Source organism: Pteropus medius, unplaced genomic scaffold (assembly GCF_902729225.1).
Source record: "Pteropus medius unplaced genomic scaffold, Ma_sr-lr_union100, whole genome shotgun sequence".
In the NCBI taxonomy this organism is placed as follows: Eukaryota; Metazoa; Chordata; class Mammalia; order Chiroptera; family Pteropodidae; genus Pteropus; species Pteropus medius.
The window spans coordinates 9,293,818-9,299,964 of NW_024349796.1; the positions used below are offsets into that span (position 1 = coordinate 9,293,818).

The window sequence follows — 6,147 nt, forward strand, 5'->3', positions numbered from 1 at the left end:
ACCCCCAAATTTCACAGGAGCAGGAGGAGGAGCAGCAGGTGTCACTGGTTCCTTAGCCTTATAGCACCTCATACAGAAGCAGCTGTACTTTTTCCTCACTGCTTCATTTGTGTCAGGCACTTCGGAAGGGAGTGGAGAGCACCCACCTGACGTTGTGACCACAGAGAGAGAGAACTTGCTAAGGGAGGATAAGCTTGCTGTGACCTGATTCCCCGGGGAAGATGCTGACAGCATCTGGAGACTTTTGGAAAGTTGGCACTGTACAACGTCTCCCATTTAGGGGAAGGGAGGGCCATCGGTCCCATTTAACTTTTTACCTGGGACCTGGGGAGGTCATCTATCAGACAAGCTTACTTGTCTGTCCTCTATACCTCTCTTATAATGTTTAGTCGGTTTTAGTTTTCACTCCTTACTTTGTGCTTCTTTCTGTCCAAGATCAATGTGAACCTCTGAGTGACTGAGGGCTACATCTGATTCATCTCTGTTCTGTAGCACCTAGCCTGGCTTATGGCACATGGGGGGTGTCATTATTGGTGAACATATTCAGGAAGCGATAATCTAGACACTTTCTAGGTGTAGATAATTGAGCCTAGATTTCTGAAGATGAATTAAAAAGCCTCTGACTGAGCAAGAAATATCTTTTGCTTCCCTTGACTTTGGCACTTCTAACCACCCCCACAGTTAGTATGAATTATAATCATTCTAGTTGAAATTATTCTAGGATGCATACCACTTAATTCTTAATATGGGAACATGTTCTACTTATGACTTGTTCACGGTGGGTCATTTGTAAACACCAAATTAACTGACTGATTTACGAAAAAAACCACTAGGCCAGGAATATGATGTTTTTTTAGCTAGTCCAAGCTGCGAGTTTCAAAGGCAGAATATAAAAGATTAGTGAAGAACGTGTCAGTTTTACTGATTTAAACCAAACCCATCAAATTCTTCACGAGATTTGACTAGAATTTATTCTAGGTTTGACTAAAATAGTAACAGAGAATTTGGGGGAGATAGAAGACTATCTGAAACCTGCAATATTCTAGTTTTTTTTTTTTTCTTTTAAGAAATAAAAGATGAAAATAACTTCACCTATTCTGAGGCATTAGGTAAGAAGAATTGAAACAAAGAAACGTGCCAAGGGAGTGACTGGCTAACTTTGGGACGACAATCCTCTTTTTCAATCTGTCGACAAGAACTGAACATGGGAGCATCCCACCAGACACATAGGCCCACCATCAAGTTCATGGCCTTCCAAAGAAAGAGGCACATTTCCTGCCCCGCTGTCCATTTCATCATAGTCCTCTGTGCTGTTGATCCCCATAGTGGCTTCTGTTTCTGTTTCACAGCTACTTTGCCTGTCTTTTGGCCTGAATCCTAGACTTTGGTTTTGTCTCCTGTGTTTTAAAGGTTCTTTCTACCTTAGATCAGTGACTTGCTTCAAATATGTTGAGTCTCCTGGCCCTTGGTTTTTGTTCTCAGCCTGGAGATGGCTTGCAAGCCTCTGGTCTCATCTGAGATGAAAGCGAGCTTCGAGGGAAAACATGTCGAATGCTCCATATATAGGTTGATTAGGAACAAGCTTTATCTATTGAAAGCACCACAGAATTTATTTTGCATAAATTGGAACCTCTTAAAAGCATGCAACTTGATCTTCTCCCTCCAGTGTCTGCCCCCACCTTCTATTTCCAAGTTGTTTAATGCACATTTGTAATCGGTGGGCCTCAAAGGGGATATGTCTAAAATCAGCCAGAAAGGACTTTGCTGTAATTTTGAGGGCCCAGGCTGGACACCCCGAAGGTATCCTGTATCGCTCTTTGCTACAGCAAATTCCTCATCAAGTATTGTCTGTTCATCCTTCCTATTGCCTTGATTGCTGTCCTACATCAGGCTCTGACCTCTCTCTCTCTCTCTCTCTCTCTATCTCTCTATCTCTCTCTCTCTCTCTCTCTCTCCCTCTCTCTCCCTCTCTCCCTCTCTCTCACTCTAACGCCTACAGCACCTGGTCTTCCTAGGTGGTCTCTCATCCATATACTATCCAGGCCCAATCCTGCTTAGCTTCCGAGATCAGATGAGATCGGGCACGTTCAGGGTGATGTGGACATAGACCTAATCTCTCTTGCTAGGCCACGAAAGTAGCTTTATATTTAGTAGCTTCATCCTTCCTCAGTGATGGCTTCCTTTGAAACTATCTTCCTTGATGCTTACATAACGTTATATACCAATTTTACCTCAATTAAAAAAAAAAAAGTGTCTTCCACACTCAATCCAGAATTTTAAGACATAAAGTACTCATGTCACTTTCAGAAGGAAGCAAGAGATGATGGGAAGTCTTTGGAAACATGCATACCTGGATTCAAATCTTGGGTCTGCTAGTCACTAATTTTGTGTCCTTACATCATTTTTTGTCCACCTTTTTGTTTATTGTTTTGTTGATCAGTCAAGGTAGGTTAAGAGCGCTTATCTCTGCAAGTTTGGTGTGGACTTAACAAGCAACATGAGGAGTTAGCTTAGTGCCTGACCCGTAGTGGACACTCCGACACAGGTCTGTCTTTTGCTCTTCAGTTTAAAACTTCAATGGTTACCTAGCATATAAAAGATAAATTGGAATGGACCATATCTGTTCTCAGAATCTTTCCTTTTTTGTTTTCCCTCTTGTACTTTCTCTTCCCCCATATATTCCAGCCACACTAAATGAATCACCATTGCTCAACACAGCGTATTTTTTTTGCCCCGATTTCCTGACTTTTAGATTATTCTCTGCACTAAAGTATTCTCGCCTCCTTTCTCCCTAGTTGAGTTTTATTTATTCTTCAAGATTTACCTTATTGATCCTTTCTCTGTGAAAAAAGGACAAAATTAGCCAGTAATATTCTAACAAGTAAAAATGCACATTAAATATAGGATAAAAGTAAATACTTTTCATGGGTGAACAAATCTAATATCTATTATAACGTATTATTATTTGAATGACTATTATTTTTTGCTAAAAATTTGGAGTTAAAGAACTTTTTAGAAATCTTACATTTTTCACTTGAGAAATGGAAGGTTGGTTTTCCTCTTAGGTGATATAAAAGAGTGTCTACTTGGAATGTCCCTAAACTCTCTGAAGTTGTGCGTACTTAGCTAGATGGATTGTAGGCATCTGATGATGAGTTTGATAGGAGAGGGAGGAGGATGTGAATATTTAATTCTGAAGTGTAATTGACGTGGCCAGCACAGTTTTATAAATTTTAAAAAGTGTACCTATAACATACCATTTATTTTTATTTAAATAAATTAGCACTCTAATCCCATGAGCTTGAATTCTTTTTCAATCATCAAGCCCACCACCATAGATCTTCCCTAACAGGCAATACTCCATATTAAAACATGGTCCTGATGGGTTTTTAAATTTGGATATTTTGGAGTTAGATTCAAATTCCTAGTCTAATCTATCATCAATTATGGGAGTTTTAAAGTAAAGTTATATAGACAACTCGAAATTACAGCATAATCCTCTTTGGCTTAAAATTTTAATTTGAGAAGGTAAAATATCATAACTGGCAGTTTGGGGCATTCAAGTTATAAAATAGAAATAAGATAATATAAACATTTAAGATGCTCAGCCAATTCTTCTTCCTCCCCCCACCCCACCAACTCCTTCCTCTTTCTTTTTGTCCTGTTTTCAAATTCAAGTTACAGGAGCTACTGAGAAGTACATCCTCCATCAACTATTGACTGTATAGAAACATCCATAGAAGGTTCTTTATGTTGCCACTGACTTAACTTGTAAAAAAGTTTTTTAGGTCAGACATAGAGTGAGATACAAAATTTTGCCAGTCGGATGATACATTTTTAGCTTTGAAGATACTGGTCTCAGCAAAAAGGATGGACGTGTGTGTATGTGTGTGTGTGTGTGTGTGTGTGTTTGATTTTTGTTCTATAGATATTGATTTCATGCTGGTCTTGAACTTCTACCTCTGTGTATAATAGCAGTTATTTATATCTGTGGTCATTTAAACCATTGTTTATTCTATTTCTGCCTTCACATATTCCAGAATTTCTTATTATCAACAATAAATCATCAAGGATTTCTGCTAATGTAATATAGCCTGTGTTTGTACACAGAAAGAAAGTTGAACTTTAATTTATCCTATGCGAGCTAAATGGGTTAATGAGTACTTTTTAATAGACATCATGGGGTATATCACTACTCTCATTCCTACCTCCTTAGATTCCTAGTTTTCTATGACACACATATTAGAAATAATATAAAATAAGTCCAAGGAAAGCATTTTTTAAATGAATGAGTTTTAAAGCATATTGTCAACTGATTCTGCTTTACTATTACAGCAGAGCACAGCCCGCGATCTGAGGTCAAGCAATTGGATCAGATTTCTTTAAATAGTAGATGTCACCAGCGATAATCACATCCTTGTGAGTCACTTTATAAGAAAGTCACACCATAACAAACAATGCCAGTGAAAAGAAAATTATCTTTTCAATTATTTTACAATTTCTTGAATCTTGGCAGCCATGATGACTTTTTTTTGAAAATGAAGAGGTGTTTTAGTTGTTTGTTTTGACCATCTATTCAAAAATTGATGGCTCTTTAATGCGGCATCTTATCAAGACAAAGACCAAAGCATTCATTTTGTGACCAGCTGTTCTTCTCACGGTGCACAGTCTGAGGACCTGGAGTATTTAATGTGACAGTAGTACTAGAAATAGGAGCAGAGTGTCTTGTGTTTATATGGATTCAGTTCACTTCCATTAGACATTGAAAATAACAACATAGCGATATAAAGTGTTAGAAAGCCTTAATGGAAGAGTTTTTCTTCCCGGGCTTTGGATAATTGGTTAGAGTTTCAAAACTAGAAGGAGGTAGGAAAAGGAATTTTAGATGGAGATTAACCAAAGGCCTGAAGATAGTGAAGACCAGAGCTAGCTCAAGAAGAGGCAATTAATCCAGTACGACATCAAGATAGGAAGGGTACCCAGAGGGGAGTAATGGGAGTTGTAGCCCATGGCTCTTACTGGAAGAGTTTTGAATTCCCGAAGGAGAAATTTGAACTTCATTTTGTATGTCGTGGGAAATGACATGGCCGAATCTGTGTTTCAGAACGTGATGTTCCTGCCTATTCTAAGAGAATGAATTGAAGAAAAGAGGCTAGAAAGAGGGAAAACAAGTCACATGAGTTAGCAAGCAATGGGAGCCTCTGCTAGGGCAAGGGGTAATACAAAAAGAGCAAGTGACATGCCAGCTACACACATTGATTGTAGAAGGAAGATTACCACTGTTTGGTGATGGAATGAGTAGGGGAGAGAAACACTTGATGGTTATAAAGATGATCATGGTGGTGGCGGTGGTGGTGGTGATGTTGATGATGATAGAGATGATGATGGTGATGGTGATGGTGATGATGATGAAGCTGGACTCCCTTCCTAAGCTTCTATTATCATACGACCTGTTAAGCCAAGGAATAAAACTTTAGGTGGAGCCATCTGGGATTCTGTCCCATGGAAATTCAAGAATAATACTTTTAAATCTGATTTAAAATTACCCCATACCTTCACTGTGTGCCTGATGACTAGAAAGGCCTATACGGAGAATATCCATAGGACTCCATTATGGTGTGTAGATGGCTGATTATTCAATTCGATATGAAATGCAGGTGCATGGGAAGATGCAGCCGTACAGGCTCTGCTGGGATATGCATCATCTTGATTATTTTTCTGCTCTCTGTAGGTGATCCCTACAGAGTGATTTAATTTCCCACTTAGGTGACACTTAGGACTGTTGCAGACTTGAGAGATTTAGGTAACGCCTTCTTGTCAGTAGGGGGCAATATCACATAGTAGAAGGAGCACAGAGTGAGTAGTCAGATTTCTGTGCAATTGATCCCTGGCAGTGTGACTGTCCCTAGGGTTCCCAATTGTGTATTATATCATTTTCAGAATCACCTGGCATTTGCTTTTAAAATGTAGATTTTTATACCCTATCCCTTGGAGACTATGTTTTAGTCATTCTGGTGCAGGGCCCTAAAATCTATGTTTTGTTTTGTTTTTTAACATTCAAGATCATTCTGATAGTTAGCTAAACTTGGGGACCAGTGACTTAATCTTCCTGACTCCTAGGCTTCACAGGATTGCTGTAAACAGTAA

At 38.9% G+C, this 6,147-nt stretch overlaps 1 pseudogene; it reads right to left on the reverse strand.

The window, feature by feature from the left end:
• Window positions 1–1,990: 1,990 nt before the first annotated feature.
• Window positions 1,991–2,109, reverse strand: LOC120619361 (uncharacterized; annotated as a pseudogene).
• Between the last annotated feature and the right edge of the window lie 4,038 nt (window positions 2,110–6,147).